Source organism: Grampus griseus, assembly GCF_964374135.1.
Source record: "Grampus griseus genome assembly, chromosome: 1".
Classification (NCBI taxonomy): Eukaryota; Metazoa; Chordata; class Mammalia; order Artiodactyla; family Delphinidae; genus Grampus; species Grampus griseus.
Window position 1 is genome coordinate 14,855,181 of NC_139017.1, and position 21,780 is coordinate 14,876,960.

Genomic DNA, 21,780 nt, shown 5'->3' on the forward strand with positions numbered 1-21,780 from the left:
AAAAAGTTAATCTCAAATAAAGACCTATCTGTTTTGGATAAGGGAGGAAGGAATGTTGCCTTTTGACTATTATTCCAACTATTATTTTTCCAACTATTATTTTTATGACTCAGTTAGGAGGTGAATACATGCCTAGATGAAAAACCTGATATAGGTGAATGTATTAATTGGCTTCAGAACTGGAAGACAGAGGGTTTTACTCACATGTGCAACTTTGAGATGTTCTGGGAAAACAATGAGCTTCCACATAATTTACTCCCAGAAGTTAAGGATTTTAGGAACACCTCTCTAATCACTCTTTAAGATGTAAGTATGCTGAATGACCCCTTTTGACCACATCAGCAGTAGCTGTCTAATTCTCAACCTGCCACTTCTTGAAAGAACATTCATTTTTCCCAATGGCTTCTCTTCACATAGTTTAGAATAAATATCTCTATGGTCCCCCAGCGTAACTCAGGAAACTGACAAGGTACATAGTCTTCTCCTACCCAATTTCTCCTTTGCTCCCTACCCCTCCACCCTCAATCCCTTTCTAAGGCATCAAAGTAAAAGCTGACTGATAACATTCTGTGTTCCTCACCAGTAGCTGGTCTATTATGATCTAAAACTGGGCTGCTTCTCACTGCTGGGTGGAAATCCCATGAGCACCTATTGCTACATCATTCAAATACCAGCAGCCAGGGATTCTGAAACAGAGGAATGGAGCAGCAGGAAGAGGCTCTCATGGGGCATTCGTTTCATGCAGATCCGTGAAGCCAAAGTCTTTCTGGCTGCTTTTCACGCACTGGTTCATTCTCTGTTAAAAAGATGTGGCATAAGGCTTAGCGGATGTACAAGAACTCAAGCTGTTGGATTGTATAAAAAGGGGGAAGGTATTTTGTCAGCTTTTGAGATTTCCTTTTTCAATGTGACCAGACGTTCATATACATTTACAGACTTCCCTTTTAATCAGCAACGTGCAAATTGCTTATTCATCTGGCTAGACGTAGGGCAGGCACTGTTCATGGAGATAGGGCTGCACATTATAGGCACAATTCCGGTGAAAGGAAATCTTTGTTTAAAAAAAAAAAAAAGAGTACTGGAGGTGAGAAGAAATAAGTGTTATAAAAGCAAATACAGTCTGGGACCAGGACTCCCAAGACATAGACCTCGTTTCCAGTTGCCTGGTACAAAGCCAACCAAATTTCTCCTAATTGTTTTAATAATATTAATACAAATTCCACCATAACGTACCATACAACTATTTGATTCTTAAATGTTTCTGTTTGCCGTATTGGTGCAGTTTCCCTACCAAAAACCTTTTAGTTGATTTTGAGTCATATTTCCATGCTGGTTTATTTTTAGCAACAAATTCCGATGTAGTCAGGACTATTTTTCTGTATGACTAGGCTGAGTGTCATTCCAGAATCTTTTTGTCAGACTCATCAGTATCATGGTACATATCTGCATGTTTAATGTTGAAATAAATTAATAAAATGTATTTATTTATATACATTTTATATTTCTTATATAATTAAAGAAACTGTATTTTCATCATATGTCTTTCTTTACTCAGTGTTTATCTGAGCATCAAATTGGTACTTACTCAGTGGTAACATTTTATAAGTAACAGTGAATCTATCTTAACATTTTCACCTCCATACCTACTTCTGAGTGATAGGGAATGGTCACGGAATGATTGAACTTCAGTTTGATCCCAGCTACGTAAGATGACTCTCTTTTCTTCTATTCTTATAATACATGAAAATTTTGAAAAACTACGGCCATAACAGAGTCAACCTCCTTTATTTCACCTTCCGGCATACACCACCTTTTACTGTTAGTACCTAATAATCGTCTTCCAAGAGAGGCTACAAACTCCAAACATTTGTCTGCTTTGTTCATTGCTATATCTCCAATGTCTAGAACAAGGGTGGCACAAAGAATTACACAGGCACATCAATAAATATTTGAAAAATAATATGAAAAGAAACAATCAGTACATTGTTTAGCTATTCAGCCCTCACTTATGTATTCTTATTTGTTAAATTGTTAGTAGTTAAGTACATTTTGGAATTAAACATGAAATTGCTAGTAAAATACATGTAAATAATTGAACAAAAATGTAAATGGAAGGGCAGAATAGAGTCCAGAGCTTCCAGAGAGGAGAGCGAATGTGAGTGAGCCATTGGGATCAAGGGTCCTGCAACTCACAGTCAAAGGACACAGCAGGAGAAGGACTTCTATGGGGCAGAGAAGCAGAACCTCAGCCATTCCTCCTTCAGCAATGCAAGGTGCCCCACACTTCTCACACTCATCTTTGAAAGGAAAGGGAAAGAAGAGGAGAAGGTGGATGAGTGCCCCACTGCCAATGGCACTGACTTAGATTTGGGAAGTCCGGTTAAGTACCTGTGGTGAGATGATGTTAACACATCTCCCGCCTAGTCCTACACTCTGTCTCACCTAGACCCCCTCTCACTTCAGGAGCACTCAAAGCCAGGGAAACATGGACACTGGATCCTTGGACAAAACCATCATCCTCTTTCCATTCAAAGTGTTTAGCCCAGGTATAAATCCCTTTCTATAAGGAAAGATTTGTAAGGATATGCCATCATACAGAACAGATTTTGTACTGCATTTCTCCCACCTCCAAAGCCCCACTCTCACCTCAAGCTGGGAAAAAACATGATCCTTGTAGGAGGACAGAGGGAGCAGAGTTGAAGGGAGACAAAGAATCCACAGACGAGTTTGATTCCACAAAAGTAGGAAGGCCCTGATCTCATTAGGTGGAGCCCAATCAAGTGAATGAGGTCCTGGAGCAGCAGAAGCATAAGTCAGGGTGTTAAAGAGGGACGGGTAGAGGAGACGCGAGACAATACCCCTCCAACCCTCCCCCTCCAGACAATACCCCTGCAACCCTCCCCCTCCGCTCCTGCAAATCTCCAGAAACTTGGAGCGCACAAGAGCATCTCCCCAAGTCCCCCATGCCCACGAAAAATTGTGTAAGTGTTGAGATTTGTTCCATGGAAAGAAAGGAAGCCACCAAGTACATAACTGAAGACCAGAAGCCATGCAGAACTGTGCCCATCTTACCTGATGGCATCATGGCCGGACCCTTCTCCATGACGCCATGATGCTATGTGACCCCCAGGAATTGGATGCTGCTCGAGGGGGTAAAATGAAGAAAGGACAATTTTTAATTAACTGAGTTAAAATCTAGAATGACTGAGAAAAACAGAATGGACTACAACACATTCCCCCATCAGGGAGAACGGGGACTCAACAAAGAGATCTGCGGCATTATGGACAAAGTTTCACAGCACGGCCGGGAAGCCTTCACATCTCTTAGCATATATTGTAACTCCACTTGGCAAGCTACATGCTGGGGATGACAAGCATAAGTGTAACTAAACAATCTTTAAAGTGTCATGAATACCTGAGAAGAAATAAATACAAGTTTAATGCATTTTATCTAAACTGAGAACAACTGAAACTAAAGGTGGCAGAATACATGGTAGACAAAGATGTGACCAATAATTTCCTTGAAAATAGAGTTGAAACTCATGATTAATATTTTATATCAAATGAAAAGATGATATTACTATTTAAATTTAGCTGTTCCTAACAACACTGTCATCAAGAGGGGAAATGAGATGTTGACCCACTGTATTAGGACATGTATTTTCAATTTCTGCACACCGAGTCATTCCCTTACTTTAGGAAAAATATTTATTCAGGAGCTGGGTCAATGATTAAGGAGTGCGTGATGATCAGAAAAAAGTCCAACTTACTGATTCGTAAAGAAGACTTGTACATTACAGTGCTTTGATGTAGTCGTTAGTATCATTCTCTTCATTAGCATTATGGTCATTAAAGAAGCAGTGTAATATAGTAACATAATAATATGTTATGAACATAGAGTCCAGAGTCAAATCCCTGCTCGTTCATTTACTAGCTATGCGTCTCTGCAGCAAGTTGCTTACCTTCTTGGTTTACCCATCTGTACAATGGAGATTTCACTGTCCGCACCGCTCGTGGCTGTTAGGAAGACCGAAAGGAGTTTAATGTAACAAAGAACTTGGAACAGAGTCTGGCACATATTACACTCTATCAAGGTGTTGACATTTACACGGGTTATTGACGGTAGTAAGTGTGGTGACATCTAACCTTAAATTGGCATTTTTACAGTTTATAAACCAGATCGAGCTACATTGATCTATTTTAATCTTCATAAGAGCCCTGAGAAGGAGGTGACACTGATATCCATTTTTAAGCAAGAACACTGAAGTTTGGAGGGATTAAGCAACCACTCTAACGAACACGGATTTGAACTCCAGGCTCCTGAATCCAGATACGAAGCTGTTGTCAAGACATTTGCGTTCTCAGCCACACTTGACATGAATCATTCTCCTTTAAGGAAAACAAAACTAAAGGTAAGAGGAACAAATACTACTTTATCCAGAGACAACATATAGAGTCTGAACACTGATATTGGCATCAGGGTGGGGAAGGGCAGGGTGCATTGGAGGAAGTGGTGGGTGCCTTGGGTCACCGATAGGAAAGCCCAGTTTGGCGGACGGAGCTCATCCAAGGCAGCAGAGCCACTTAAGGAGGTCACCCCTGGGCGGAAGGTATGTTATGCACAAAGCAACCCCACTTCTGTGGATTGAAGGCTGCATAAAGTAAAATCTTGGCGTGGAAAGCCCTTCTCTCCAATCGTTGTAAGTGATATTGGATAAAATTTACAATGACCTTATGTTTCAGCTATTACTAGGACCTTAACAGGCACCTCACCAAAGAAGAGATACAGATGGCAAATAACCATATGAAAGATGCTCCACATCATACGTCATCAGGGAAATGCAAACTGAAACAACGAGATACCGCTACACGCCTATTAGAGTGGCCAAAATCCAGAACACTGACAGCATCAAATGCTTGTGAGGCTGTGGAGCAACGGGAACTCTCATGCATGGCTGGTGGGGATGCTAAATGGTACAGCCACTTTGGAAAACAGTTAGGTGGTTTCTTAAAAAACTAAACATTTTCTTACCATATGACGCAGCAGTCACACTCCTTGGTATTTACGCAAAGGAGTTGAAAATTCATGTCCACACAAGAACCTTCACACAGATGTTTATTGCCGCTTTATTTATAATTGCCAAACTTGGAAACATCCTAAGATGTCCTTCAGTAGATGAAGGAATATATGAACAGTGGTACATCCAGAAATGGAATATTTCTCAGTGCTAAAAAGAAATAAGCTATCAAGCCACGAAAAGACATGGAGCAACATTAAATACATATTACTAAGTGAAAGAAGCCAATCTGAAAGTGCTACATGCTGTATAATTCCAACTATATGATACCCTGGAAAAGAAAAACTATGGAGACAATAAAAAGATCAGTGGTTGCCAGGGTTGGTGGGGAAAACATGAATAACCAAAGCACAGGATTTTTAGGGCAGTGAAAATATTGTGTACACTATTATAACCATGGATATATGTAATTATACATTGTTTATATCCATAGCACGTACAATACCAAGAGTGAACCATATAGGTTATTACAGAATATTGAATTGAGTTTCCTGTGCTATACAGTAGGTGTTTGTTGTTTATTCTCTATATAGTGGTGTGTATATGTTAATCCCAAACTCCTAATTTATCCCTGCCCCCCACCTTTCCCCTTTGGTAACCATAAGTTTATTTTTGAAGTCTGTGAGTCTGATTCTGTTTTGTAAATAAGTTCATTTGTAATAACCTATATGGGAAAAGAATGTGAAAAAGAATGGATAGGTGTATATGTATAACTGAATCACTTTGCTGTACACCTGAAACTAACACAACATTGTAAATCAACTATACTCCAATATAAAATAAAAATTAAATTTAAAAAAAGAATGAACCATAATGCAAACTTATGGACTTTGGTTGACTATGATGTATCAATGTAGGCTTAACCTTGGCAAAGAAAATGTAGCATTCTGGTGAGCGATGGCTAGGAGTGTGTAGGGACAGGGGGTATATGGGAAATCTCTGTATCTCCCTTTCAATTTTGTTGAAAACCTAAAACTACTCTAAAAAAATTAAGTCTTTTTAAAAAACTAAATAAGTAAGGATATATAGCAGTATTTTGAATGATGTCCTGAGAAATGTCCGAGGTTAAAAATCAGTCAGTTCAAAGCAATATGGAGGCCAATATTTGCAGAGATTGCTCCGGAAGGTAATGGAAATAATCCTCACAATCAGATAATAGAGCCTTTCCACATTAACATAAATGATATTTAAAAATTGAAACATTAAGCCATGGTAAACATAAGCTCCAATATTAATGGGGCACATAAACAGAAAAAAAATGGTTTTGTGCTATTTAATCTCAAAAATGGTTTAATGACCCTTATCTGATTATGAAAACAGCACAAGCCACTGTATTAGATAAATAGGACATTAAAAATACTGCTAACTGGTAAGCAGCTTGAAAATATACAAATGAAAGTATTTTTAAATCAAATTTAATAGTCACTGAAGGAATATTAAAGGGATGTCCTGGATACGAGTGTGACGTTGGCAAACATGAACATGTATAAAGAACGTTGAAGAAAAGCAACAGAAGAACAGCTAGGAAAACAAATCACAGATTGAAAGTTAAGCATTTGGTTAATTTAGTTAAGGCTTGGTTTCTGCTACTCCAGATGCATTCATCCTCAGACTAATAAGAATATTGACTAATACAGTATGCTTTAATGCATAATGATACCATCCTAATACAACAAACATGGTCAAATGCTTTTCTCTGGAATTTGGTTTTATGTTGAAAGTCAACCCTTCCACTAGACTGGACAGAGCTTAAGCAAATGTATGTAACACACTGTACTGCAGTCTGCCACCATTTTCCTCACCACTCACCTTGACATGAAGAGTCATGATCACTAATAAATGATCATGTCCTTCAGTCTCGGTGGGCTTGGCTTGAGATGATTCTCTGGCTCCCCTTCTAAGTGCTCATTCATCTTCCCTTCTCTCTTCTTAATATGTTAGTATAATGAAGAAGGACTTGACTTCACCCCAGAGTCATCTTACTAAGTGTAGGGTCTCCTAGGCTTCAATTCCCTAACTTGAAAACCGGAGATAATAATGATACCTCACGAGTGGTTGTATGATAGGAGGGGTAAGCATGTGCTTGGTGGGACCAATCAGCTCAGTAAGCATTACTGTTATGTTCCTCACACTATAGCCCTAGTTGCTCACCTTTATGAACTGGCCCCGACCCCAAGGCTTAACCTCCTACTGATGGCCCTCTGGGAACCTCCTCATTTGCACCATGGTCCATCACATTGCTCTCCTGGTACTACAATAGTGCATCTGAAATATGTATGTTAGATTAATTGTGGCTGGAGATACAAAAGAGGAATATGTCAGAGACAGTCCCAAAGAGCCAAGTAATTACCCCCAAACATTTGTTTCCATCCCCAGAGCAAAGTTAGAATCACTAGACGTTCTCAGTGCCATAATGCTCATATTCCACAGCCAGAAGGGAAATCTGGCTGATGGTAGTTGGTTGGAGACTGTGCCCGCGGTACCAGACACTGGGTTATGAGGTTTTGCGCATTTGGTCCAGCTCTGGATCCCACTGGGAAAAAGATGGTTGTAAAGGGAGCTGGAATCAGAAAGGGTCAAGGAGCTCCCTACCTGTCATTCAGCGACATGACACTTAGATATATTTTCCCCCGATGCTTACCTGACAGAAACACAGCAGTCTTTTCTCTCCCCATTTATCATGGTCTAACCTTTTGAACTGTAATTTTGAGAAACAGACCAAAAATAACCTCTGTAAATAAAACCTTGTTGGTTTGCTTTGTTTTGTTTTGTTTCTTCAGGGAGCTTAATATTTGCCTACGTGTCCCCAAATGAGAGAACCGTCTTTAGGAATCCGTTTTCCAACTGGAAAATGGGAATGAACCCTAGAAGAAAGAGAAAGGCAGTGAGACAGCCTAAAAAGGAAACCGGGTGCGAACTCCCAGGTTTGCCTTCCCTTCCCTGAGTGCTGGGAACCTCTCCAGCCTTTCCTGCAAGAACCCCAGTTGCACTTTAGACCACATCCAGCAGCGGTGGGTGGCATTTCTTAGAACTTGCACTGTTTTATATGATTACTTTTCCTTTTCCTTAAGAACACCTTAACACCTAACAATACACACAGGTGTTTGCTAGCAGGTACAATGTTATTGAGCATTTACTATCTTGCAGGTAAAATCCTGAAATGAAGAGCATAGGATGAAATAGAGAATGCTATAGAGGCCACTCAATAAATCCTATCATCTGTATATTCCTACACCGATACCATGAAATTATATACAATAAATGCAGCAACCTATCATTTCTAACTGTGAATTTTGTGAATACCGTTTTGATTTCCTTACTGTCTCTGAACTACTCCATAATGTGAATTCATCTGTTTCCTTCATTCTTGTTCAAGTTCTTTTTGGAACACAGCCAGTTACAAAGAAATAACTTTATTTTTCAAATCAGCACTATCCCTTATACCACCGTTGGCAAACGAGGGAAAGCATCAGATTGTTAAGCGAACAATAATTGGGTGCAAAGCTCAAAAAGATAGGAATGGCTGTTTTCTCACACAGGCAGGGCAGTTGGAAGCTTTCTTTCTTAACTGATAATTACAGATACGCTGCATCAAGAGGGCATGTGAGAAGTACCAGTGCTCTCTTGACCTACCAAATATATTTGTTTGGGAAAATATAAATGACAAATTGACCTTCAGATTAATGGCTACCATATTGGTAAAGTAAAGTACAAATCACTTTTAAAAGCCACGTTACTTTAGTAAAGAGAAGCTTGCTAACGGCTCTTTAATTAAGTACAGTTAATGACCTTAAGGGGATTAGTAGTCTTGTCTGATAATCAATAAGCATGGCAAGATTGCCGCCTCATAAACTGGGGTGGGAGAACCAAATTAATCTGCAAAGATTAGTTTCCCCTAGTCTCTTCCATTATGAGTTGATTCTATCCAACCCTTAGGAAACTCATAATCCAGGCAAGAACACACCTGTAATCCATTAGTTCTGAAGACATATATTTATCTTAGCAAACATGGTTTAAAAAATAGTGCCAAGAATCCAAGGGACAAATCATAGGTCTTTTCTTGCAAATCATTGTTTGAATAATGCTCAAATAAAACTCTGTGCCCCACTTGATGAGTGATTGGCTAATGGATTTTAACTAGCTGTGCCACTGAGGGGTACAATTTCTTCATTTATAAAGTGAAGGAGGAGGCCTCGAAGGTCCTTTCCAGTTTCTACATTTTATATTTTGAATAGATAATAATTATAGATTTACTTTGTGAATTATCCATGTTTTAGTAACCAATCAGTTTTGAGCAATAAGACGTTAACCTTCTGGGCTAAGCCTTGTCTTCATTTGCCCCTACACACTCAGCAAAAGCAAGCATGGCCGACCAAGAGAGAATATTTGAAATGCGTTATCAAGGCAAAAACAAAACAAACAAATTAAAAATGTGTGGTATTTGATGCTATATGGTGCAGTGAAGACAGAGGAGAGGGAGGATGAGGTGGAATTTGGGAATAATAGCTTTGGAGTCACACATGTTCTGTTCAACACTTGATTCTTCTGCTTCTAAGATGCATGGCTTAGACAAATTGTTCTTCCCTTCTCAACTTCAGTAGGGCTTAGAGGGCATATCATCAAAATCACAGTAAGTTAATATCCTGCGTACATATCATAGTACTTTCCAGATTGTACTTGTCTATTCCTATGCCATTCTCCCATGTTTCTGGGTGATCTGTAGATAAATATCATATGCAATCTATATGATCCAGCAATCCCACTCCTGGGCATATATCTGGAGAGAACCATAATTCAAAAAGATACATGCACCCCAATATTCATTGCAGCTCTATTTACAATGGCTGAGACATGGAAGCAACCTAAATGTCCATTGACAGATGGGTGGATAAAGATGTGGCACATATATGCAATGGAATATTACTCAACCATAAAAAAGAATGAAATAAAGCCATTTGCAGCAACTTGAATGGACCTGGAGATTATCATACTAAGTAAGTCAAACAGAGAAAGACAAATGTCATATGATATCACTTATATGTGGAATCTAAAAAGTGATACAAATGAACTTATTTACAAAACAGAAACAGACTCACAGACTTAGAAAGCAAACATATGGTTACCAAAGGGGAAAGGTGGTAGGGAGGGAAAAATTAAGATATTGGGATTAACATATACACACTACTATATATAAAATAGACAATCAACAAGGACCTACTGTATAGCACAGGGAACTATACTCAGTACCCTGTAATAACCTACATGGGAAAAGAATCTGCAAAAGAATGGATATATGTATATGTATAACCGAATCACTTTGCTGTACACCTGAGACTAACACAACATTGTAAATCAACTATACGCCAATATAAGATAAAAATTTTAAGAAGAAAAAAAATTACATGTAGTCTATATGCAATATAACTCTATGTGATATATAAATTCTATACTTGTCCCTGAGTGCCCATCAGACCTTTTGAAAATAACACTATGCCTTTTTATCTATGGTTTTTAGCTCCACCTATAGTACCTGGCACACACACATACTGATCAAAATAAAGTACACTTTACAGTAGTTTATTGGTTTTATTCAATTTTAAATCTTCAATATCTGGGCCCCCAATGTTGTGTTGAGGCTACCAGGGCAATCAACTTACTCACTAAAACTAATAAGTAGTATCTGATTTTCTTTAAATAGTGGCAGTGTTATCAATTTTATGCACAGCAGTTTACTTATACAATAGTTAAGCTCAACTATGTCCCAGGGATTGTGTGAAATGGTTTTAAATATTAAATGATGTTAATCACAAAAATTATATAGCTATTTAATATGTGCAGTCATATTAGAAAGGCTTTTTCTTAAGGTCTTTTCACAGTCACATTTAACTTATTATTATAAACCTGTTGATTATTATCCAAGCAACACTGGTAAGACCTGGTAACTTGGAAGCTGAAGTTGTCAGAAAAAGTCATTTTGCCAGCATGAGATAATGTTCTATTTACTAAGAATATTAAGATAATGTAATAGAAGCTATATTTGAAGAATAATCTCAAGAACTTCAAAAGCTAAAACATAAAAACAGAAACAAAAAACCCATTGAACTTCTAGTAACACTGCTGATACTACAGAGACCCTTTCTTACAGATTGGTTATTTAACTTCTTAAGGGTTTATCTTACAAGAGAGCCTTCTAGATGAGGAAAATGCACAAAGTTCTTTAGAACAAAGTCTCTGAGCAAGGGAAAAAGTCTCCTTCACTAGATGTAAAAACTGTTAACATTTCCTATATTCTAAGAGTAAAAAAATTCCATATATTGTATGGGAATGAAGCCCATTCTGAAATTCTTACGTGAGATGCCAGATTTCCAGTTTTGCCACCGAACATTGCTGTCCATATATTTAGATTCTATTGCAGTCCCATTTTTTTCCCATTTGTGAGAAAGTACACAGAAAGGGCAGCCTGTTTGCAGCAATCTGTTAGAGCCTCTGATGCTTAAGGGCTATTGGATTGGTCTCGGGAGAGCTCGTGGCTGAGCTTGTGATTCTAAAGCTAGACCTCAGCTTGCTTACCGGTGCCCGAGGGCAGCTCCCCACTTGCAGGTGGTCTGGGACCCCTGCGCTCTGCCCCTGGGGGCATTTTCTGTCGCACCTGTTCTGGTCAGTGAACAGTTCCCACACCATCTACCCGCTGCTGGTGCTGGTGGACTGACTGAGTTCCAGGGTGCTGCACTTGACCTTTAAAATGCTGAAGTATGTGTGCTTCGGGGATCACTCAGGAGGTCTTATTCTCAGAACCACGAGCCACCACCATCCTTTAAGTCATCAATTAATCCACAGTGTCATTGTAAGTGGCAAATACTTTGTTCAACTGTTTCCCCGTGGACATGCCAACTTGAATATCAATAAATTGCAGTAGGTCAGGAGATTTTTTTAATTCCCTTCATCTGAACAGCCATGGCCATGAAGACAAGTAAACATCAACTTTTCACACTCATAGAAAGTTTTCTCAAAGTCCCTAGACATGAGATTAAAAATATAACAACTACAAAATCAACCTAAATTTCCACTGTGCCTCTCAGTCAAGCCCTGCAAATTCGAGATGTTCAAGAAGTACTGTTACTACTTCTCCAAACTTTTAAGGAGCAGCTAAAAGAAAGGAATACTTTTGGGACTAAGATTTTATTCTTCATAGTATTAGGTAGTTAGTCAGACATGGGCAGGTCCCGCCCCATCCTGGACCAGGTCATCTTTCCCTCCCCCAACCTGGACACTGCTAATCAGAACACACCCGGAGATCCTCTCTTTGCAGTCAGGGACTGCTAAGTTTCCAGCCTTATCGGGACCAAACATGATAAAACCTGCCAGCAGATGTTGGCATAGCGCACCAAGACCTAAATGGTGACTCAGAGTAACCCAGGCTTCCTTACGCCGTATTTGTAATACATTAGCACTACCGTTTCTGCCTCCCCTAACCCCCATGTGTTTCTCTTGGGTGCTTATGGGTGTCTGTGCACAAGGAGAAAAGTTATATAACCTAAAGCCGTCAATCAACTTGTCAGTCAAAGGACACAGGGAGGGACTTTCCACCACTCTGAAAAACCAACCCTAGCCCCATTGCAGGGCTGCTTCTGGTTTCCAGACAGCCTGCTCTCATTCTTTGTTGTTTTTTTAAGTTTTAAAATTTTATTTATTTTTTTATACAGAAGGTTCTTATTAGTTACCCATTTTATACATATTAGTGTACATATGTCAGTCCCAGTCTCCCAATTCATCACACCACCATCTCATCTTTTCTTGAGAGCGTACTTTTGCTTTGCTTAATAAAACTCTTGCTACTTAAAACTGCTCTATGTCTCTCATCCGAATTCCTTCCCTCCATAGGACAAGAACGGAGGAAATCACCATTCCACCGGTAACAAAAGAACTGAAACAATATAACAGCATTATACAATTGTAAGACAGTATGATAGGGTATAGGCAGCAGTAGTTGTAGTATAAGAAGCAGTGATAGAAATAGTAGAATTCTATTAGATGCTTGTAGACAGTGAAAGAAGGAACAAGGAGGACGGAACATTCCAGAGTTGATTCGGTTGAAGAGAGGTAGACCTGCTAAGCACCCCCTTCCTGTCTCACTCAGCACATGGATCAACCCAAGATGGAGAAGCCAAGCATTTTAGCATCATCTCTAACGGCCTTGACTAAAAGGTCACAGGGAGGAAACGTAGAATAGTGAGGAGAGCACAGGTTTTCTACCATCGTCTCTGGCTGAATCTCCGTGGGGCCTTGAGCAAATCCCTTCTCTTCGCCGGGCCCCCATTTCTCTCCCATAAATATCCATCTCACAGGGCTCTTGGAAGATTTATAACTCATCGACACAAAGCACCTAGCACGATGCATAGGTTAGAGTAGTCATGTTTTAAATAGATACTTTATTTTTCAAGAATTAATAATTAAAAAGGCAAATAATTCAGTGGTGCCCATGTCCATTCATCCAGATTTAACTTACTCATATTAAGGAAGGCCCAATGAGACCCAAATGGAGAGCAAAGAAGGTTCAGAGAACAAAATTTGTCCACTGGGGGCCACTTGGGAGAGGACATTGTGGAGATCAGCGGAGCAGCAGATTACAGTGGGGCAAGCCGTGAAGATGCTCGAAAGGACTGTGAGATTAGAGTGGGGCAAGCCGTGAAGATGCTCGAAAGGACTGTGAGATTACAGTGGGGCAAGCCGTGAAGATGCTCGAAAGGACTCTTCCAAGGCATCAAAGAGTTTCTTTTACAGTTCTGCTCCGGACTAGCCCTGAGCCCAGACAAAGATATTTAATCAGAGAGCAATTAAGTGTTATTAACATCAAATCGCAATTTTTACTTTGCAATAGTCAAGTTTTCATTTCTGTGTCTTTCTTGCAGGAAACATTTTCCTCAGCATTTTCTCAAATTGGCATGGTTCTTTTTTTCTCACAATGATGTTGGGGGTTTCAATGATGGGAGACTTGACCCAGGGCTCGTCAGAAGTGTAGCCCTGGTTTCTATGTTGCTGTTGGACATATTGATAAACAGCTCTGGAATCAGGTTGCAGATGTCTTGTGCCACAGATTATGAACTGGGGGCCAGGCTTGTGAAACTCTCTGCAAAGAGCACTTTTTACATTTTTATTGCCTACAAAATGCCAGGAGAGTTTCCAAGTAAGAGCAATCACTGTTAAAGAAAATAGGACATAAAATAAACTGTTATTACCTGCAAAACAGCTGTATTTCCTTTTCTTCCCAGAGAAGCACATAAACCCCCTGTATACTCTGACATGAAGAAATGTAATAGAACTTTTATTTCTGCAAACACTAGATATTTGTTCTTTGATAGGCAACATTGGGGAAAAAGTTGTGCTTAAAATTTTATCAGCTGTTCCATGATCACAGAATTAAAGAAGGGATCTCACAAACGGATCTGGCCCATTCTTGGTCCAGGACAGGGTGCTGTCAAGGTTAAGAGCGAGTGTTTTGCAGTAGGACAGACTGACGTCCGATCCTGGCTCTGTTTCTTGGTATATATGGGACATGAGGAAAGTTATTTCAGCTCTTCAAGTTTCACTTTCCTCATTGCAAAGTGGGGACAATAATAGCACCTACCTCGTAAGTCTTGAGTATTAAATGAAACAAAATATGTAAAGTGTTAAACATAACACTTGACCCGTTTGGAAACACCCAGAAAAATGGTAGCTATTATGCCAAAACTGTCCCTAGAAAATAGTTGTTTGATGTAATTTTATAATATATAAATAGGGCACCTAAAGTATAATTTAAGGAAATGAGAATATTTTTAATCGCATCCTTTCTTTTCCTTTCATTTAACTCCATTGCCTTTCCTGCTTGTTTTCTTTGAATACAATGGACGATTTCTCAGCACCTGTCTTATAAACGCACTCTTCAATGATCTAGAATTATGATTTTACAGCTGCGAGAGGTTTCATATATAATTTAATGCAACTCCCTTGTTTTCTAGATAATGGAACAAAGCGTTAAAAAGATGACAAGACTTGCACAAATTCACAGGTATAATCTTCAACAAAACTCCAGCTATTACGGGCCTCTCCCAATGCTCCTTCCAAGTAAAATTCTAAATTTGAAGCTAACTCTCATCCTTTCCAGCTCTTGTTCCCTGTCATGAGTTCTTCCAACTGTTCTTTATTGTCATTCTATCCTTTTTATGATACTTCCTAAGCACCTTCCAGGTCCTCTGAACTTTTTTACAATTTGAAGATTCCAAGCTATATGCCTTACCCTACTGGTGTCTAATTACAGACAAGGGTTACCAAAGGATTGTTCCCTGACCCCTGGTTTTTGGTACTGCCCCTGGAAGAACTTTCTCTGAGCATCCCTGGTAAAGGTCATCCTCTCTTTTGACCTCTCATAGGTCCAGATATGTGTGCATTTGCTCCTTCCTGGATTCTAAGTCCTTGTACAGAGGGATTCTAGCTCCCCGCACAGATTACCCGACAGATCTCCGAGGAAGAATCCCAGAACTCCTTTGTCTGTGGCAGAGCAACTCCCAGAGTTAGATCAAGGCATGCCGGGGCGGCCTCTGACTTCTGGGAAGTAAAGCAAAAGGTAGGAGAACTTGAGTTCGGGGTCTTCCTCCCATCTAACCGCTAACCAGTTGTAAATGATCATATCAGACTGTCCTGTTGTTTTTCTTATTGGTCACTGTCAAGTTTTCTCAGTAGAAGTGTCTTCACAGCCCATGGATACAAATATTCAACTACATAATTTGGTATAAAGAGGTTTCCACTGACATTCTGATTTAATTTCCAGCCCCCTTTTCTTGTAACTAAACTTTAATTCTACCTCCTTCCGATGAAGCCAAAGAAGTGTGGATTTGGTATGAAACTTTTCATACATCAGTTACACATCCTTAAAAACAAGGATACTAAATTTGGAAAACTGCTTTCTGCATAACTTGATTAAAACTAGCCCGAAGTAGTAATTTACTCTGTCTCCAATCCCATCGGGTGGGTTTGCAGGGTGTGTACGGAAGACTAATGATGACAGAATTGCTTTCAAGAAAAATACTTCTACTTTTTAACCTGGGTTAAATGAATATAAACCTTACACTGAAGGGGGGAGGTGGCAGCCAAAGGGAGGAGCACCAATTCCCCATCCATAAAAAGCATCTGGCACAAGGAAAACAGTAGCAAGTCCAGATGGTACCCAGCTCTGACACAAGCCAGGGAATGCTCTATGGACAGAAGTACCATATAGACTGTGTGTGAGGAAGCACAAAATACAGTCTTAAAAAATTAAAAATGGGAACTTTCATGGTTGGGTAGGGGGAGAGAATGAGAGTTTAGTCAATATCCTAATAATAAGAACTGCTTTACAAGACCTTCTCTTATTCCTTTATGTCTCCACCTCTCCTTTAAAGTGTATTTTAAGGTATATGGCAGTTGGGCAATCACACTGGGAGGGGGTGTGGCCAATGCTGCCCGGGGTTGAAAAAACCAATTGGAAAGGTGAACATCCATGGTGCCCAACTGGTGTGTGTGCTGTCTAATGTGGTCTAAGGTCGGCAATTGGCCTTCTGTGGTTATCATCCAGCAGGCATTTGGTGCACAAATGCCTGTTTTAAGATCTGCTGAACCAGACATAGAAAACAAACTTATGGCTACCAAAGGGGGAAGGAGGGGAGGGCTAAATTAGGAGTTTGGGATTAACAGATACACACCACTATATATAAAATAGATAAACGACAAGGACTGACTATATAGCAGAGGGAACCGTCCTCAATATTTATAATAACCTATAAGGGAAAAGAATCTGGGAAAGAATCTATATATAGAGAGAATAAATATATATAGAGAGAATAAATATATATAAAAGAATATATAGAGAGAATAAATACATATAAAAAATATATACATATATAAATAGAATCACTGTGCTGTACACCTGACATTAACACATTGTAAATCAACTATACTTCAATAAAATAAAAAAAAAATTTTTAAATATCTGCTGAACCAATTGATTTCCCCTCCCTTCACTCTCTCCTCAGAGACGCTAAAGGCTAGTTATTCTCAGTTCAAATATTTCTCGTTTAGGGAGGTCTTCTTCAACCAGGAGAGCCTGGATCAGGGCTCTCATCCCACACTCCTTAGCAGCCAGGATTTTTTGTAAGGACTCACCACAGTTGTGGTCATTGGCTCAAAGCCTGTTCTCCCTCTAACCCCGAACTGTAGGAATGCACGGAATATGCCTGTGTTCACGTTCACCCAGCTCATGACCGACTCTGAGTCTACACATCTTCGGTCTGTGTAACAGATATTGTCCTAAGCACGTGTCATGAAGCGATAAGCAAGACATACAAAACTTGGCTTCACGGAGCTTCCTTTCTATGAGGGGAGACAAGCAACGAGTGTGAAAGAGATTAGCACGGCTCTCTAGAAAGAAACGTTTGGTGGTGCTGACTGCTCTGGAAGAAAATTAAGCAGGAAAAGGGGAGAGTGAGGCTGAGGAAGGCATTTTCAGTTTTAAATAAAGTGATTGGAAAAGCCTCACTGAGAACTTGAAGGAAGATCTAAAGAAGGTGATGGAGCAACGATATGCATCGGAAAGCTGTTTATTTGTTGAGGGAACTAGTAAGTGAAAGGAAGAGGGAAAGAAGGACACAGTTGCTGGTCTAGGGCTTCGTCAACCACATGGTTCCAGCCTCTGTGCCCAGTAGCACTCAGCTAGGTTAAAAATGATGCACATAAAACTCCAAAAAAGGAGTTCTGGAATTGAGTTCATGGCTTTCTAGTTTGAATTACATAACAGAAAAGAAAAACTAGATGATGTGGTTCAGATCAAGAAGTCAAAGAAAGTAAGGGTGAAAGTTAGCCAAGGGTCGACTTCCTGGAGAAGAGTAGGAAAAAAACCAGCATGAGCAGAGGTGGGAAAGAAGAAAGGAACCCAGTGCACTGGCGGCATGGAAAGATCCAGGGGCAGGTTTGACTTCTGGAGCATTTGGAGATGGGGCTGGCTTGAAAGGTGGTTCAGAGAGAAAGTCATTAATGCCAAAGAAAGAAATTTTGTGCCTGATGTGACAGACAGTTGTAATCAGCAGATTTGATGATGCCTGGTCTGAGACCCAAGATCGATGGCAAAGGAGGAGAGAGGAAATGGAAGTCAATTAGTGCAAGGCAGCGTCATTTAAAGCATGGAATGACGCAGGCGTGGCACAAATAGGGGAGAGATGAAATAAAGAAGGAAAAGCGAGTCACTAACCGCAGGACATTGGGAAGGACTCACAGCCTCTCAGCCAGCTTTCATCTGGAACAGAAATGAATTGGGCCCGATAATCTGCGCAGTGACTTCCAGCTTTATTTGGCTATGACTTCGTTTATATTATAAAATGATAGTATAAAGAAAGAGATCTCCATTCTGGATTGACTGGGCTACAAAATTGCCTCATTCCATGGCTCTACTGTGACCTATTGCGGATGTACCTAGAGCCCCATGCCAAAGTATTCGTAGGAAACTTCACTTAGAAAATCTTGTTCCTTAGAAAAACTAAAAATAGGGTCACCATATGATGCAGCAATCCCACTCCTGGGCATATATCCAGAGAAAACTCTAATTTGAAAATATACACGTACCCCAGTGTTTACGGCAGCAAGACCTGAAAAAAACCCAAGTGCTCATCAGCAGATGATTGGTTTAAGAAGATGGGATATAAATACACAATGGAATATTACACAGCCATAAAAAATGAAATAATACCATTTGCAGCAACATGGATTTTCATCCTAAGTGAAGTAAGTCAGACAAAGACAAATATCATATGATATCACTTATATGTGGAATGTTAAAAAAAAAAGGTACAAATGAACTTATTTACAAAACAGAAACAGACTCACAGACATAGAAAACAAACTTATGGTTACCAAAGGGGATATGGGTGGGTGAGGGGGAGGGATAAATTGGGAGTTTGGGATTAGCAGATACACAGTACTATATATAAAATAGATGAACAACAAGGACCTACTTTATAGCACAGGGAACTGTATTCAATATCTTGTAATAACCTATAATGGAAAAAAATCTGAAAAAGGATATATGTATATATATGTGTGTGTGTGTATATATATAACTGAATCATTTTGCTGTACATCAACTATACTTCAATTACAAAAAAAGAAAGTCTCCAGGATTCTTCTAAAAGTCACATTCAAATTGCTTTGCAAAACACAAAAATTCACGTGTGAAATACTGCAAACTTTCGGAAATAATTTCTTTTATTCTATGGCCATTATGTAGAATAAAAGAAATTATTCAAAAGTAACCAAAACATATAAGCAGAAAGAGAGAGAACTACCACCACTGGCAAATATTTAAGTCCAACACTTAACCACGTATGAAACCACAAAATGAGGCAGATGCTAACTGGAAGAGCCATAGATCATTTAAAAGACAGCAGCACACAAGCAACCCCATCCCTTGAAGTCAGGAATTCTCTGTTTTCCTTTCTCTCAGCTTCATTGATTTTAACCTAAGTCACACGGGACCTAAGAGAATTTGGTGAGGGGATTGACAAATGTTTCTACAGAGTGAGGAAATCTCAGGCAAAAATTTTATATAGGCAAGTAAAGTGGAATTTATTAAGATGTTCATTTTGTGACTACCTTTACCTCAGTTTGACCCTGCATAGGTTATTCTGAATTCATACCCTAAATCAATAGTTTTGTTCCCACATGGTGGGGTAAAAGAACTCTTCCAAAGAACTTTAACAATGAATTTTGTGATTTTATTTTCATAAAACCCAAACACATTTACGACTAAGCCCACTTTGGTACATCTGGATGCCCGCCAAACGCCACCGTAATCTCAGCGCCCGTCTGTGTGTGTGTCCACAATTACTTTGGCATCAACTTGTTGCAGAAACACAAGAAAAGTCTAGAGGTATATTTAATATATAACAATGTCTGGGCACCAAATGCATACTGAATGATATAACAATGCGCTTTAGAACTGCGGTTTCAAGTAGTGTATTCGGAGAAAAAATGGTAGAATCAATTTCACAAGTAGGGCCAAATATATGAATTGCAGGACTTAGTAGATCATGAAAATATGGAGTTTTTGTTCAAAAAGCAGAAGGGGAAAAGCATTTTTATTCCCCACTCCACACCCTTGCCCTGTTATGGTGTTTTTATCGGTTAATTGATATCTCGGTCCCTGGAGTGTAGAGATACTGGCCAGGCAGGTTCAGACCCTCATGGACATTCATGACTCAGATCACGTGATGAACGCTCACCACAGGCCTCACCACACCTGCCTTCACAATAGAGCCTCAGTGCCAAGGCCATAGGACCCGTGTTTTAGTGACACTATATTGACGACATTATACTAAACAACCTAGTTTCAAGAAAATGGCATCATCTGTCACATACTTTGTTTTATTCATCCGTTTTGTATTTACTTTGTAGATTTTTTTGTTGTTGTATAACTGTAAAAGGAGTGCCCCTAATTTTGTATTTGTAACTATTTAAGCACCATTATTATAAAAAGGGAATTAAGTAAATCTTGGAGATCTATGAAACTTTTTTCCTTTAAAAGCATCAAGATCATTAACTAACATGAGCTGCTTATATGTCCCCTTACACTCAGCTCTGAAGATGCCACAAAATTCAGATGAAGTGTTTAAAAAAAAAACAAAAAACTATAAGAAATGCTTTGGGTGCTGTGTGGAAGGAAAATAGCACCGAGACCATGAGGAGTAGATAGAACACGGGAGGAGAGAGGCTGGAGAAGTGAGGAAGGGCTTTCCCACCGGGCCTTCTTTCTCCCCTGCATCTCCCCCTCCTCCCCTCCCCATCCAATTTGTCATCGTGGAGCAGGAAAAAAAGGAGATGGAAAAACATATGTTATAAAAAGATAAATAACACTAGTAGATCTATATGAAGAGAAAAAAGTAGACTTAAGGGAAACGTGGATCCCACAGCTAAAGAAGGAAAGTTCATTATGATAAAGGTGTCATTTGCCAAAATCATATAACAAGTCACAAAGAATACAGAGCATATATTGACAAATCTACAAAGAGAAATAGACACATCCATAATCATATTGGGATACTTAAATATACCTGTCTTAGTAACTGGTAGAACAAGCAGGCAATATCAATACAGTTTTAGAAGTTTTAAAAAATTGTAGAAGATGTGATCGATACAGTTGACGTAATAAAAATATGCATAACACTGGACTTGGCAACGGAAGAATATGTATTCTTTTCAAGTAAATATGAACATTTACAAACTGGCCATGTCATGATCCACAAAGTAAGCCTTAACAAATTTCAAAGGATTGAATTTATAAAGAGTAGTTTGTCTGACCATGATTCAGTGAAGATAGAAATTAATAACCAAAGGAAATCAAGAAATATACTTCTAAATAAAATATGATCACAGAATAAATAGCTTGCAATATTAAAAATTATTTTGAATTTGATGTTAACAGAACACTAAGTGCTGAAATATGCGGGTGATTTCATAACATAGATTAAAATGAAGGAAAGATGAAAACTAATGAGTAAGCATCTCTATCAAGAAGATAAAAGAATAAAGTAAATGAATCTAAGGAGAAAGTAATAAAGGGGAGAGTAAGAATGGGAGTTAGCATATCACCAATCATGCAATAGAAATGGAACAAAAAAATTTCAAGTTTGTTCTTTGAAAA